The 15,447-nt window shown below is 43.4% G+C and overlaps 1 long non-coding RNA gene across 1 annotated transcript in view; it reads right to left on the reverse strand.

The window, feature by feature from the left end:
- Positions 1–846: 846 nt before the first annotated feature.
- The window catches only part of LOC134170544 (uncharacterized), a 34,274-nt gene continuing 19,673 nt past the window's right edge, over positions 847–15,447 (reverse strand). The window contains exons 3-4 of the long non-coding RNA XR_009967302.1: positions 1,358–1,411; positions 847–906 (exon numbers count right to left, since the gene is read on the reverse strand). This is a non-coding gene — a long non-coding RNA (uncharacterized LOC134170544). The remainder of the gene's footprint in view (positions 907–1,357; positions 1,412–15,447) is intronic.

Genomic DNA, 15,447 nt, shown 5'->3' on the forward strand with positions numbered 1-15,447 from the left:
ACTAATAAGGATGCTGGGCTGAAAACGTTCACTTACCACTTAATTCCACGACCTTCTGCAAATTGCCTGACTAAGCACCATCCATAGCTATAAAAGTGGACACAAAACACAGTCTGGATGATCTATCTGGAAGCATTATGCGTGATGGGTGTCTGAAAGCTACTCCTGAGTCATTCCAATACAGAAGGAAGCCATACTGTATAAAAACCTGCTAATGGCAGCCAGAGTAATTCTCTGCACCTGCAAGTCTCCAAAGGCACCTTATACTGACCTACAAGACACTGCTCTCCAAAAGAATAAACACACTGCCAAATAAGAAGAAAAATACATGTATACGAGGTACATAAATCTCTGGAGGGCTTTTACTGAGCCACATGTGGATTAGCTCTGCTGTATTGCTCAGATGTCTTGAAATAATCCCCTTCTGGAAGATAACTGCATAGAAAACAAATAAAAATGATTTAAATAAAAATATTAGGGTCTGGAGTATTACTTCACCTTTCCCAAAGCTATTCTGTGCACATCCACATGTACCAGACTGCACTGAAAGATAGAAACTGATCTCACCTTATCCCTTTTTTGTTGCTGTCAAGGTATTTTTAATCAGTTGTCTAGTATTATTAGTCTTTGTGTTTTCTCTTGTAAGCCCTAGTCAAAGTCAAAGCGTTCCTGTGCTCTTCTATGTGTGAGTGGGCCAGTTTCCTCCTCGGCCAACCCTCAGGTTACCCTTACTCTGCTCAGGCACATCCACAGATCACAGTCATTGCATCCTGTGGTCAGCAGGTCCTGGGCTTATTCAGGCTTGTGGGTGTTCTTCTGAAGTCACTGATTCGGCTTTCAGGCTACGCTTGTTGGTCACTGCAGGCAATGCCTCAGAGAAAGGGATATTCCAACCCCATTTAGCACCTGGGAAACCGGGGCACAAGATAGATTTGCCCTGGATCTAATAGAAACATGGAAGCTGAACCCAGATTTGAATCCTACCTGAGACATCACAGCCATAGATACATCCTTTCTTACTGCATCTCTTAATCTGAATTCCATTATCTTTACCTTTTTTCTTTCCTTATAGCTAACAGCTATAATTCATAAACCACTCTGAAATAGAAATTAAGTAACAAATTATTAACATACTGCTGGCATCTCTCCCTCAGTGCACAGCAACTCCTAGTTTCACAGTGATCACCAAAGTACGGCATCCAGCGTCACAGACAATACCAAATATTGTCACTAAACACTTTAAAAGCAAATTGTGACTTCATCAAATCTTAACACTATTGATACAGAAGTTGCTTTCCTTCAGACTCAATCGCCTGTGCTCATGAACCTGTGGAGTGGAAGTTTTTTACCCACTTACATTTTGGCGCCTTCCATCTCAACTTCTTTCTGAAGTTGATCATCCCTGTGGTGCCTAAATGAGAGATGACAGTGAACCCATAGGGAAAATAAGGCTGATGAAATGCAAAGCAGCCTTATTTATGATGAGTCTGTGTGCAAAGTGCATTTCAAACTTGGTTTTTCAGTAATAACCAATGTTGGGGGGGATGGGGCAAGCCAATATTTGCATTTGATATTTTGGAATATTTCATCTTTTTCTTTCTCCTTTGGCTCACTGATGCACAATTATTACATTTTTTTCCATTTGACTTGAAGATCTGAGTGATAACTAAAGCTCTGCAGGAAATGTAACTAGCATCTTTGGGGTCTGCAGATGGAGAGGGTGGGTTTGGGCAACCCCTCCTTTCAGCCTACAGGAGATCAATGTCAGCTGCTTGGATTTGGAGGCATGTTGCTGTGGGAGCCTCACACTGATGCTGTCAGTATCATATTCCTGTTCCCCATTGAAAAGAATTACTTGACTTTGAAGTATTATCATGGTTGCTCCTCTTTAAACAAATCTCCTGTCTTTCTGAACAAAAGCCATGGGCTATGAAGTACTGCTCCAGGGCTGGCCACCTCCAGGCAAGGCTGGGGAGCAGCCAGCAAACCCCTCTGCCATACGGTGAGTCCAGCATGCATCTGGCCAGGGTTTTGCCAGTAAAGCGCCAAAGACTGCTCTGTCCAGAGCACTGCCATGCCTGGGCCTTCGCTGGCCTGAATCAGCACAATGTAAAACATTATCTGAAGGAGACAGGATCAATAAATAAGTCACTCAATATTTCACCTTAGAAGTATGATTGGAGAACCCATCTGCTAACCCAAACAGATCAAACCCTCTCAGATATAAATCTGTGACATCAGTGAAATGCATTGAGTCAGGCAGTAAAGCACAAGATAACCCTGTCCTGTTGATAATGTGACATTCTGCCTTTGCTCATATTGCATAAACGAGGAGGGGCAGGCTTCCTCCCACTGTTTGCATGGAGGGAATCTTGCTAATTTTTCACATCTAGCATTACAAACACAGCAGAAAGAGGGAGGGTGAGGCAGTCATGAGGCAGGCATCAGGCACACACAATAACACACTTGCAGCTCTCAGGCTCAAGGCCTCCCCACAGCGGTGGCTCCGTGCTTATGAACACTCTAAGCGCATCCCTAATGATCTCGCCCAGCCATAGCAGACAGCCAGGGCTTTGCTGCTGGTTATCAGGCACCATGATGGACCTGCTGCCCTGTTGTGCAACTGAGAACTGCCAGAAACCTGTGAGCAGAGCCTCTAGTTTGATCTTCGTTGTCTTCATCATAATTATTATACCTTTGTGATAAGCAGAAAGAAATCCAAAGGACAGGTCTACAGCTCCCTTGGTCACAGGAGCAATGAATCCAGTGTGTCCCCAGCATTCCCATGGCTCTGTGTCTGCTCCCACTATCCTCAGCTCCCCTTCCTCTATTTCAGACCATGCAGATAACAGTGTCCCTGAACGGACAAAACTGGCAAAATGAAATAGGCAGTTCCAAATTTAGAAGATAGTTCTGTCCCCCTGGAGCTATTTTTAACTTGTTCCTATTGGCATTTCTCTTTTCTCCCCGAGCTGGGCTAAGCAGCTAGTCCTTACTGAGATCTAGTCCCATATTTCTTCTGCCTGTGTCGCAGCCAGGTGTTGCAAGGGTATCTATACGAGTGTGGCAGCTCCAGGCTTCTTGCTGTCCCCAGAGCCAGGCAAGCTGCATCACAACTGGCAGGAAAACCAGGGCCCAGCAATGGGAACAGCCTTGAATTCAAGCCCAGTACTAAAGGAATTACTGACATAACACCCCAGGATGCGTAGTGCAGACAAGTACACCAGGAAGTAGAATAGCCAAGAAAAGTAGTATAGCCATAGCCTAAATGTCATCTCTGCATGAAGCTGAAAACAGAACGCTACATTAATATCCCAGTGTGCTTTGCTGGTCTAACTTCCATCCAAAATAAGGATCCCATTTTGCTCCAAACCATGCAGGCAATTATTTGTTTGCAATGCAAACTAAGTAGATCCTGCTTTAACTTTCTACATTAATAACTCATTGATCATCAACCAGGCATGAGAAATATCAGCTCAAACTATAAATGCTCGTGAGATTTATGGTCAGAGAATGGTACAAAGAAAACCATACCAGAGCTGTCCCTTGAGGGTTCAGGTACTGCCTACTGCCTCCAGCTAGTGGTGCAGCACAGACCTCTGCTCCTCAACTGAAAGGCAACCCTGTTCACTGGGCAGTGGTGCAGGCTGTTTTCCCTTGCACCAATGTGGAACACCACACTTCCTCAGTTTGTTGCACTGACTTCCAAATACATAGCAGTAAAAATAAGCTGTGGCCCTCAAATTTTGTGTGAATGAGTGTAAATCATTACTTCAAGCATGAAAACTGCAAACCTGCTTGTAAGATTTATTATTGTCAAGCTGGGCAATTACAGCATGGAGTCAGGTTTGTGTTTTAATAAATGAAGTACCAAAGCTCTTGCCAAAAGAGGAAAAAAGAATTAAGTCAAACTTAATCTGATCCAGATGGGCTGCACCAGGTTGTCCCCCGTGTGGCACTGATTTGATAAGAGACCTGGATCTTCTGCTGCCCTGCTGCCTGAGGAGATGACACACTGCAGAACCCAACTACAAGAGATACAATGGGTTTTTAAATGACCCAAATTTAAAACTAACTAACTCTTTGGGTTTTGTTGTGTGATGGGTTTGTACTCAGCAGATTAAGTGCCAGCAGGGAGGCAACCAGCAGAAATAAGCTCTGCTGCAGCCCCCAAAATGACAGGGGTGGGGAACAATGCAGACCCAGCTGGTGGTGACAGGCTTCTGTACAGCTTAAGGAAAGGTGAGAATATCCTCTCTGGGTTGCTTCATTTGTAAAAGAAAACCAGTGGGGACCTCTGCCAAAGTAAATGAACTCTGTAAGAGATACACTTATGTTCTGTACTCTTTCTCCCAAACAAGTGCAAGATAAATACAGAAACACCTTCATCCTTCGACGCTGCCCACTGAGGAACACAGCTTAGTTTGCTGCATTCCTCTGCTCCTCTTGCATGGACGTACCCAGCCATGTCCTCACTGTCAGGCACTGCTAAATCCTAGTTTGGTTTTTTGCCTGCTCCCACAGATCTGGTATCTCCACCTGCAATTGTGCTCTGGGTCAGCTCCTGCCCCAGGATCAGGCAGACTGCTGCTGTCTAACTGGTCACATAATGAGAAGCTTGAGTCCAGGCTAGAGATCCAGCATTTGGGATACTATGCTCCTGCATTTGTTTTGTCTCTCATGGTAGAAGTACCATGTGGACTGAACCTGCCAGAAACACTGCTACGGTCCTGCTCTGTCCCAGATTAAGGTGCACTGTCACACTCGGGGTCTAATGAAGAGCTCTTACTTTCTCCTCTTCCTTCTGCCCTTCTTACTGAGAAGGTTTCTCATTTTCACGCCCGATTTCACTACTGACACTGCCAAGAAGGACAACACAGGAGCTGAGACTCCCCCACATTGACAAGACAACTCAGCTGTGTTGTACTTTGTGCTGGGCCATAGGATGGGGACAGATGGTATCAAAACCTGGCAATCCTTTATCCCTTACCACCAATAAAAACCTATTTTCTAACAATCCCACAGACAGGTAAATGATGTCCTTAACTTGGCAACTTCGTTGAGTTCTATTTTGTTTTGTAAAGTGCCCCATATCTTGCCTTGCTACTAGTCTCAGTGTTCAGGGTCACAAGTAAATGAGACACATCTGCTTTCCATTTAAAGGAGTGAGGAAATAGTTATGCTGCAGGAGAACCTGTGGTTTTGCTTGCAGTGTCAGAGGAGGCCACAGAGGTGCCACAGGAGGCTCCAGGGTACCTGCAGATACTGCCTGGCCTGGATCAACCTATTTGTATTCCAGTGGCTGGCGGCAAGCCACTATGTTTGAGTTTTTGCCCTCAGTAGATGGTTTTACTCTGCTGGAGCCCAGCGTCATGCTGGGGGGGGAGGGGAGAGGAAAGGAAAACAGGCATCACCAGCGTACACCCAGTGTTCTGACACACTAGTTAAGTTCTAAATTATGGTTTTAATTACTTGGCATGATTTATTGAGACAGTGTCTCAAGGTCATAAAGCACCACAAAGTGACACAACTTGTCTGCCAGTCTGAATCTCTGCACTGAACTGCTCCCTTCTCCTCTGCACTGTCATCCTCCTTGTGCCTCCTCCCACACTATCCAGCATCAATGTGGATACGACAACACTAAGTACCTTTGGGGGCTAATTTGGTAGCTCTGAGCCACAGTTGGAAAGGGAAAGATCTGGGGATAGTAAGCTGGACTGAAGGGCTGGGTTCCAAGGAATGTGTAATATAGGTCTGCCAAAGGAGTAGTTAAAAGCAGTCCTGTTGCTGCCCCTCTGATAAAGAAATAAAAAACCCACAAAGCAGAATGCTGCTGTAATGCCCCTCAGGCAGCATGCCACAGCCTTTTGGGTGCACGACAGAACAGACCTGCAATCCACTGAATTTGTCCTGTGCCAGCCTGAAAACAGCAAGAGGATGGTCAAGGCCCTGCCCAGGCCTATTCTGCCCATAGAGCTGTAAAGAACTCACTGATTTAAGTGTGCCACAGGAGCTGCTGTGCTTTGCCCCCAGTGCATAATGATGTGCTGCGACCCTGCCAATTAAAGCTAACACTCTTCATGCCTTTGGGAAGGAATTTGTGCCCTTCCTGTGGCAAAACAGTGCAGGGTGCCAAGGAAGAGACACTGGAATCCAACCCTCATGCATTTTAAGGCTTCTATAAATAATTAAGGGAGCTCATTAATTAATAAAAAGAAAGTGAAATTGAAAAAGCAGGAGGAGAGGGGCAATGAATACCCACTGGGGGATAATAAGTATGTCCTACACTGCAGCTTACACAGACTGAAGTCTTTTAGGGAGGGTAAAAGTGGCTTTGTGGTTTGAGCTAGAGAAACAAATCTTAGCTGGAAGGAAAATCTTCTGGGAATAAAACAGCTACTTCCTAAATCCAAGTTACATCTTTCAAGACTTACACCCTCAAGTGAGGACAACATGGGATATATGCAGATGCATCTGTGTATTTCTCAAACACATGAGGAAGAAAAGGCTGTAGCTGGTGCCTGAGGTTGGCTTGCACCAACACATCTTTGGGGAAGAGATAAAATACAGCAATGCAGAAAAAAACATTTTTCATTAATTAGATCATTATTAGTCTCCTTTGGCTCAAACATGGGAAGCTTTGAAGCCCTAGCTGCTATCAAAGAAAAGTATTACAGAAGTTCCACAAAGACAGAAAGAAACACACACAATAAAGTCTGGTAACATCCCAGTGGGTAAGAACTGGGAGAGTACACTGACTGCAAGGAACTAATTACAGCAGCTCTGAAATCAGCTTAAATCTGTGCTAAACACCAACACGGTGCTTTGGGCCATCGCTTCAAGTGCAGAGAAGAAATGTGACAAACACACAGACAAGTCATTCCAAAAGAAAAGCAGGAAATTGGAGGTGCAGCTGAATGCTTGTGAGGCCACAATTACTCAGTGGGGGTTTGAAACTGCATATTTCATGTGTACAGTTACCTCTTTGCACTCCTGCCTGCATATTCTTGTATGGGATTTCAATGCCTATCTTTTGAGTATAACCTTGGTATCTAAAAAGACGAAACTTGCCTGAAGTGCTGATCCAAACACCTAGCAGGCATCAGGGTTTTGAACAGGTGAAAGAGGCTGGTTTCTCTCCTGTTACTGACACACTGCCTGACACAAATTGGTACTTTGCTGCTGATGACTTCTCATCTCCTGAATATTCCCCTTGGAAACTCTGGTATGCAGCTGGTGAGCCATGCAGCACAAGCGAAGGGAGAGGAGATGTACGTCTGCCCTACAGGAGGGAATGCAGAGGAAAGGCATTAAATGAGGTTGAAGCCTGTGATCTTGCCAGATCAAGAAAGTGGAAGGTAATAGAGGCAGCTGTGCTAAAGTGCTATCTTTCGCTGTCAAGCAGCCTGACATTTGCTCTGGTTTCAAATACTTATAATCTGTTGTGAAATATCCTTCGGTTTTTCCTGTCAGCAGCTCTGCAGGGATGCAGGGGGCATGGCTGGGCAGGCAGGAGGACGATGCATGAGGCCGTTCAGCCCCTGCTGCCTGCCCTGCAGAGCCTGCCCAGGACTGGGACACAGCCTCCATGGGAAAGAACCTTCCTTCTTCCAATTCTGCTACAAGAGCCTTCACCATGAAACAAACAACCACGTACATTGGATGCAAAATGTATTTAAGCAGAGGGAAAAGCAGTCAACAATAAGGTTTAAGGTATTACGACAATACTCTAAATAATACTCTCATTTCCTACTGTACAGCCTATATGGCTCTTCACCATGACAGATGTTTAATAACACCCAGCCAGTTGTATGCAAGTAGTAAAGAAACAGTTCCTAGTGTAGAGCCAGCACAATCCTTATTTCTGTATTTTCCTCCCTCAGTGTAAGCCCCAAAGCTAGAATAACTTTCACATCTGCTCCACCATCAGGTTTTAGTGCTCTAACTCCACTGTGCTGGCACCCCATGCTCCCAGAAAATGATACTAATCCTAAAATATGTGTCTGATGTAATGTCTGTAAGTAAAATGTGGGGGGAAGGGGTTGGGCTTATTTGCACTGTTAGCAGCCTGCTGTGCCTTCCATGAAAGGGCAAAAGAAGGGAATAGAACTTGAAGAAATCATGCTAAACAATAGCTGCAGAAAAGTTACTCATTACTATTCCACAGTAGTAATAAAAGTTTGCATAAATGTAAGAACTAATGGATGAAATAATAATTAAAAAAATATATTGTCACTTATAGGGAAAAAAATCCCTGTCCAACGCTGCAATGATTTATTAATATAAGTAATCAATAGCAATAGGTCTGTATCAGTTTTACATCTAATTTAAACTTTCAGGTCTCAATGTACTCATTAAATAATAGAATAGATTTACATATTTTAATTATATTTTATGGATTCTGAACATAATGTAATTTCAAAGGTTTTTCAGGAGATGATTAATGAACAGGGCAGTCATTGTGTGTGCAGGACTTCAGTGTGGCACGAGCTCAACCCCTGATGTGAGCAGCAGTGGGGTCACCTACACATGTGCATGTGCATTGAACTGCTTGAGCTGAAATGAGGAACCAGAGGGCAGAGTGAAGGTGCAAACCCCTTTGGCTTTTAGCACCCCAACAAGCAATCAGTTACACCAGGAACACATCAAGACATTGGCTCAGAGAAGTACAGCTCATCTGTGTTCACTGAGCAGGACTGTGTGAAACACAGAAAAGGTATTTCAGGTCTTATGCCAAGGACCTGTCCAGGTGAAATCCCTTAGCCCAAGCACCACTCCTGCATACATTCAGGTGTGTTTTGTATTTTACAAGTGGGAAACTGAGCTCAGGAGAGGGAGAATGAACTCGACCCAGGTCCCAGAGCAGATGGGGACAGAACCAAGACAGGGCTCTCTATCTCTACCCTTCTTATTCCAGCTGTTAGGCTGAAAGAATGATTTCAGAAAAGGCTGATGTGTCCAAAACTGCTCTTCCAACCAGCTAATAAAAGGTAATAAATCTCTCTGCAAACCTTGAGTCTCACATCCTTAAACAGCCACAACTGTAACACCATCACTATTGTTTCTAGATTCAGGAATTACTTATCAATAAGATAACAGCTCCCTCAAACCAGGGTCAAAACCTACTGAAAAAACATCCCCATGAGCCTCAGCTTCCTTCTGAAGGCAGACAGTAAAGAAGATTTGAAATAAAACCTGAAATGCAAACATAGAGGAAAGAAGGTCAGAGCTGCCAGCTCTCTTGACTCCACTGAAGATCTTTTATGTTCCATGTTTCCTTCACAGCTTCAGCTATTTGGTCTTGTGAGCAAAGAAATAGAGTTTCTAGTACTCATGACTGTGGAAGAAAAGCTGAAAATTCATCTGTTGACTGCTCTGAACTGTTGCACAGCAAATGGTCACATACAGTAAAATTCTTCCTACTATTACAGTCAGATTAGACCTTGTTCTGGAGAAACCATCATGGTAATAAGCTGTACAACTTGAGGTTAGTAAATTCTGTAAATGTTTCCTTTGATGTTCACATATTCTCTGTTCACCATACAATACCCTGTCCTTCTAGTCATGGAATGCTGTTTTGGGAGTGGCAACTAGTGATTTAATTAATCTGCCCTCATGAACTTTTTCTCTATCACATAACAAGTTTATTTTCATGGGTCAATAATTCCTTGTTCTTGCTGCTAATACCTCTTCCCCTGAATATGCACAGAGGTGATGGTTCAGTTTCACTGATTTTCCCAAAAAGGATTTAAAGTCAAGTGTAAAATACAGCTAAACCACAACAAGGGAAGGAATTCCCCCCAAAGTCAACCTGTGATGGCTGAAACAGAAATCCACTACAAGGTATTCTGTAAGGAGGCACATCCTAAGAGAACAAACGGTATAAAATCTGTAAAGATTTTTATGCTGCTTGTGTTCCAGCTCTCTGCTTGAGCAACCTCACTATTACACAAGTTCCACTACATGAGAAAACATTAAAGCCTTCTGACACACACCTTAGTTAACCAGAGTCGTAGGGTTACAACTATATCCACTAGCAGATCAGACGTGCTTAAACATCCTACTAGTTAAGACTGCATCAAGCCTTGACCTCTAGGCAAGGTCTTTTCTCTTCTAGCTTAGCCGCACCTTCAAACCATAAAGCAAGTTTCATTATCTTCTCTGAAGAACCCGAATGCATCACTTTGCCATTACTGCCAGTGCTGTTCAGAAACTTGTCCCCAGGGTCTCATCTCTCAGATGGCATCCCTGGTGCCTTCAGCCTTGGCTCCTATTCCAGCTCTCACTGATGTTTCTGCATTTGCTCAGTAAACACACCAGGCTCTGTATAATGTAAAACATGAGCATCTCCTACACTGATAGAATTACTTCTGTGCTTACACAGCTACTTAATTCCATTTTGCTATTGATTTGTCATTTTAAAGTTAAATAATAAACATGGATTATAGCCAGGATACTAAGTGTTGCTTTTTCCCCCCCTCTAGTTTTTGATTTGTGTTTATTTACTGATAGATTTAAGTACTCCCTATTGCATTTCACACATAATCTGGCAAATCCTGAGGATTTACTTTCACAATTGATTAGAAAAGTCAATGTTCTACAGATAGGATTAAAATGGGAAATACCTAGAAGCTTTGATGGAATCTACTTATGACAAATATCTCCACTAGGCTCTCCAGCCCTTAAAACCCTGTGTTGTCAATGTTGTGATGACAGAACCATTTCCTACTACAGGTATTATGCTCAGTTGTCCATTGTGGGAGGGCCTTGTAAGCATCTCATTATAAGCACATGGGAAAAGATCAGTGTTTTCCATTTGCTGGTCACTTTCTTCTCCTCAAAACACAGCCAGACAGGCTGGGAGGCAGTGCTGAGGCAAACAGCGTTTGAGTGTTGTCACTTGAGTAGTCTAAATTTAAAAATTCAGAAATGGCAAGATGTGACATTTTGTTTTTCCCTTTTTTGTTATAGCTCCAAACCATGTTTCACTTCTATAGTTTCAGTTATTTTTAAATCAATGTCTAGAATTTTTTTAATGCTTTCTGACAGGGCAAACTGCTTTTTAGCATTTGGATTCCCTGACAAACGGTAAACCTGGTTCCTTCTGATCCACTCTCACAACCAAAACCAGATCAGTTATTCACACGCAGCTCACTCCAAAGTGGAATAATTTTCCAGATCATGACATTTCAGTGCAGAGTGATAAAAACATTAGGCTCGTGTCAGAGAGCACATTACAGGGCAGCCTGAAGAAGTAGACCTACTCCTAATCCCATTCTCCTGGGGCTGGGGTCCCTCTCACTGATGCTGCTGGATAGTGAAGTTAAATTCTGCTGCACAGTGCCATCAGTGGTTCCAGTTCCTAAGATAGGCCTTGTTTTGCTGTTCTTAGTGAATTTAATGCCAAAATGTGGGGGCAAAGGAAAGCCACCATGGCTCATGCTGGGGCTGACAAATTCCTGAAGAGAGCAAGGCATTGCTACGCTATTAGCTGACCACTGGAATTTGTAAAACAGTCAGTACTTATTGACCTTGCCTGGTAGAGAAAGGTCAAGTGAGCAGACAGGAGAAGGTGAAGGTAAACCACTCTTTGGGTGTCTCCCTTCTAAAAGGTCACACAAAGCCAAAGAGACAATGCCGCCCCCCCCCCCCCCCCCCCCGAGTCTGAGACACTGGAAAACACCCCAATTAAGTGAGAATTACCATCCCCATTAAGTGGTAGCCATCACTGCTTAATTGCTATCCAGGGAGGCATCCTGACTGAGAGCAGATGAAGTTTAGCACATCTTAGGCAGTAGATTATTGCTTGGATATGAAGGAAAGGAAAACTAGAAATATAAGACTAAGGCATTTCAGTCTAAAGCTGGAGGTGTTCATTTTTGCTACGTATCACAGAGCAGAGCTTGGGCTCCACTGAATTGGGCTGTCTTTCTCTCCTCATCCACAAGGTCAGGGTCTTGCAGGGACTGGGGATGATACAACCCTCTTGTCATTTGTTTGCTCCCAAGTGGGGAAGGAGCAGGAGTGGAGCCCTGCTCCAGGACACTCAACCCAACCCAGGCTGGACTGTCATGTTGTGGCTCTGTTTTCTCTGCAGAGCTCAGAACAGCTCTAAAGCATCTTTTATTCAGCTCGAATCAAGCCCCCTGTTCCTACTGTAAATCCTCTGGCCTCAGTGAAGACTATGGCTTTGTCAAGATAATGTGACCCCTTTTTTTTTTTTGTTATTTTTCATAACCCAGAAATTCCTCTTTCTTTGACCTTTAAATGAAGATGCATGCCAAGAAAAATCCAGGGCTTGTTATCAAGACAATCTGTGGCACAGGCTGTGTGGTAATGTCCTCCTGAGGTGATGAATCAGATCTATCAGTGTCTAGATACTAAGGCTTTTTTTATCCTTTCGAACTTGGCTTTCCAAATCTTTAAGCCTGATCAGAGATACAGGCACTACAAGAGCTTACTTAAATCTCAGCAAGACAAAAAGAGGGCGAGGGGGAGAGAGCTCACATAAAATAAAGAACAGCACTTTTTAAAGATAAAATATAACTCTAGGTACAATGAAAGCCTTTAGAGAACAGAAGAGATCTTTGTCAGGAATGTATCTCATTTAAACCCATTGTTTCACTGCATGCTTGGCAGAAAGGCAACCATTTATCTTGCCTTTTTTTCCCTCCTTTCCTGATGCTAGTTTCTATTTCATTAGGAAATGAATCACTGATGAGGTGCTAGTCCTGTCTCCCTGCAAGCAGACCTCAGGAACAGGGGAGTCAGGAAAACGAAAATTACATATAGTTTTACAACCAAAACCCTGAATGTTTTTACAAGTCCAGTATTATATATGTTGTGCTGCATTATGGATATCTGCTGCTTAGCATTTATGGTATGCAGGCAAATAATCCCAAGCCAGAATACCTGTGGTTAGATACCTTCAACTTGTGTTAAGGCCGAACAGGAAGAAATTTTCAAAGGGAAAAACAAAGGGCAGAAGAATTCCTAGATTTCCACACAATTTCCCCTGTGGGTGCTGTGAACTGAACCTTCCTGGTTCACAGCACATTGCTGGAACACTGTACCATCTCCCAGAAAGCTCAGAGGGATCTCTCATTTTCACACTTGGTGTAGTGCACACACCTGTTTGTAGAGTTATATGCCCAGAGAAGGAGACAATCACATTTCTGTAGCTTGAATACCCCTGTGATGAGGCATAATCCTGTTGTGGTTTTGCATAGAGAAGCAAACTCCCAACAAAGCCACCTCAGCTTGAGTTCGACCTGTCGTTCAACACAACATGGATCAGGGTATTTTCTGTGCATTGCAGCTGCACACTGAGCACACAGAAGGTGTCAGGTACAGTGCAGTCTACACCCAAGCATCCTTAATTTGATGATGCCTGAAAAGCCAAATCCTGACCCACACCACAGTTCATTTTGGCTACTTCAGGTATTCCACAGAGAAAAAGGAAGAGAAGGGAAGTTGCTTTCCTACCCTCTGCATGAACACATCCACCATTGATTGTACTGGCGTGACACACAAACCAAACTGCTGCCAGAAATGCCCATCTTGGAGCTTGAAAAATGTGTCTAATAAAATATACTTCTCTCCACCTTCCTTAGTCTCTTTCATATCCTCTGACAATACTTCACATTACTATCATGGTGCTGTGTGAACCTTCACAGCTTCCAGCTACATTTTGGTTAAATTTCAGTTGGATAACCACAAAAGAAAACAAATGGATTTAGGATTTGTGGAATCTTGTCCCTCAGCTTTATAAGGTTAAGAAACATAATGCACATATTTATTTTATACCATTTGATACTTCCATTTAGTAGGCATGTAGCATTTAGCAAAGATACACTGGACTGACCTACTCAGAAGAAGCACATGAACAGGACTCACCACTTTCATTCAAGCAACCAAAAAGCTTTGAAAAGTGCTGTACTAGGATGTTGATCAAACTCCTGCACAGGTACGATTCTCACAAGGGCTTCTTATTTTGAAGATCCAGATTTACTGACCAGCAGAAAAATCCAACAGCCTTCTGAGTCTCCCCCTTTTTCACCCTTAGGAGAAAACCTTCTTCACACGATGCACGTTAAAAGCCTAAGGTCATGCTGCAATCCCAATTACCTACCAGAACACAAAACTAAACCCACCAAGTCACCCTTAAAACTAAACATTATCCCACCTTCTGTTCCTCCTGGAAAGGTGCTTTCACTTTGCACATTGCTTTTTTACTTGTTCTAGAGTGAATTGGTTTGTATCTCAAAGCTACTTGTAACTAAATAAACCTGTAATACTGATTATAATGTTGCATTGTTTTTTTTGCAGTGCCTGCCTCTCCGTTATCCTGCTGCTCCTTGTTTTCTGTTCTTAATAAAGCATTTCCAGGTCAGAGACAGGGATAGAATCATAAAATGGTATGGGCATGGGCAGGGACTCGCCACTCTAGACCATGTCACCCAAGGCTCCGTCCAACCTGGCCTTGAATGCTGCCAGGAATGGATCATTTACCATTGTCCTTTCTGTATTCTGTTGTACTGGGGTTTTCTCCCCTCTGTCTTTCTGTATTTGTGCAACTCACAGTGCACAGCATTTTCAGTAATGAGTTTCTGCGTTTTTCCTCATGGCCAGTTTTATTTCCTCTGTTTTCCCTCCTTCATACATACTGGAGCAAAGGAGGAAACCTCAAATGAACTGTGCATCAGCCCACTGATAAAGTGGAGTACCTTTCCCTGCAGTAATTACCATTGCCTAAGCTATACCCAAGCACAGCAAATCATTTTTATGTCTTTATGCTCTGCAGCTTGCAAAAAGAAGCCCTAGTCATAGGTAGACAGCATATGAATTGCCAGAAAAATACCTGCTTGTGTACCGATCATTTATAACCCAGCCAGCCCAGTGCTTGAGAGGGTTTTGCCCACTAAACATCTCATGAATCATTGACTTCCTTTAAAAAGATAACAATAATTTCAAAGAGGTGAGTGGGATTGGACTGGATCATTATGTTCTCCCTCTAGGGCAGGGAGTTAAAAGTTTTAATTTTCTTTCATCAATCTAAGTCATCACCCAGGGCTGGAGCCTGATGTTTGACTTCCACTAGTGAAAACCTTAGATAAGATGAGATCTGAGCACTCTCCACAGAGGGCTCCAGTGATGCTACTACACTCGTTCAGAAACGTGTATCTTCAGATGACTATAACCCTCCATCAAGCCCACTAAAGCCACCAGCAGCAGAGCTATCTGCTTGTCACACGTTTACAAGGAAAGAGAAGGGAGCAGAGAGACGCTATTTTTGTAATCAGGACTTCCCAACCAGGTCTGTGTGACCGGCATTATACAGCACAGCCATAATGAGTTCAGTGTGGCTTTGGTAGCCACGGATTCATTGCACATGTTCTGTAGAGCTGATTCGTTCAGGGAACACATCTGGGGTTTCCAGACATCTGG

This window comes from Pezoporus occidentalis, unplaced genomic scaffold (genome assembly GCF_034315485.1).
Source record: "Pezoporus occidentalis ecotype Australia unplaced genomic scaffold, CSIRO_AGI_Poc_V1 ctg110, whole genome shotgun sequence".
NCBI classification, from domain to species: domain Eukaryota; kingdom Metazoa; phylum Chordata; class Aves; order Psittaciformes; family Psittacidae; genus Pezoporus; species Pezoporus occidentalis.